Raw genomic sequence first — 870 nt, 5'->3', positions numbered from 1 at the left:
ACTTTGTTGTTGTTTTACCTGTGTCTAGAAACAAGTCCAGTAAAAGACTTTTAATGGTATAGAACTGAGTAGATCTTATCCTGTAGGCCAGGGGAAACTTCTGAGGTAGAATGCTTTTGGCTGCAAATACTACAAGACCTAACAGTGACCAAAACCATAAGAACCAGGCTTGTTTTGGTTGTCCGGTGATATTATTGGATCCCACTTGTTCCTCTTTCAGCTATGCTGTTGGCAGTGTCTTGTTCATGTCTCCTTTCATGGTTGGCTACTTAGCAATAGCTCCAAACATCATGTTCTCACAAGACAGTATCTAAAGGCTGGAAGGGCTGCTTTTCTTCACATGTGTCTTTTAAATTGGGAGAAAACTCATAAGCTTGCAGGGGACTTTTTGTAATTTTTTTTTTTTTTTTTTTTGGGATGTAGTCTCTCTCTGTCGCCAGTCTGGAGTCCAGTGGCACGATCTTGGCTCACTGCAGCCTCCACCTCCCAAGGTCAAGCAATTCTCCTGCCTCAGCCTCCCGAGGAGCTGGGACAACAGGCACGTGCGACCATGCCCAGGTAATTTTTCTATGTTTAGTAGAGACGGGGTTTCACCATGTTGGCCAGGATGGTCTCGTTCTCTTGACCTTGTGATCCGCCTGCCTCAGCCACCCAAAGTGCTGGGGTTACAGGCATGAGCCACGGTGCTCAGCCCTTTTTGTAGAATTTTATTAGCTGGGTCACACCACATGTTCATTCCTAAACCAGGCACTGGGAAAGGAAATGTGGTTATGTGATTAGCTTTGAATAATCACTTACCTTTTGAAGCTGGAGAGGAGTATTGAGATAATAAATATCCAAATAGATTTGTGATTCTCCAGCAAGAAACAA

The 870-nt window shown here is 44.0% G+C and overlaps 1 long non-coding RNA gene across 1 annotated transcript in view; it reads left to right on the top strand.

The window, feature by feature from the left end:
* The first annotated feature begins 498 nt into the window (after window positions 1-498).
* The window catches only part of LOC113221955, a 3,197-nt gene continuing 2,825 nt past the window's right edge, over window positions 499-870 (top strand). The window contains exon 1 of the long non-coding RNA XR_003308157.1: window positions 499-558. This is a non-coding gene — a long non-coding RNA (uncharacterized LOC113221955). The remainder of the gene's footprint in view (window positions 559-870) is intronic.

This window comes from Piliocolobus tephrosceles, unplaced genomic scaffold (assembly GCF_002776525.5).
Source record: "Piliocolobus tephrosceles isolate RC106 unplaced genomic scaffold, ASM277652v3 unscaffolded_28524, whole genome shotgun sequence".
In the NCBI taxonomy this organism is placed as follows: Eukaryota; Metazoa; Chordata; class Mammalia; order Primates; family Cercopithecidae; genus Piliocolobus; species Piliocolobus tephrosceles.
The sequence above is the reverse complement of the archived record's forward strand: the minus strand, read 5'-3'. Positions and strand labels throughout refer to the sequence as shown.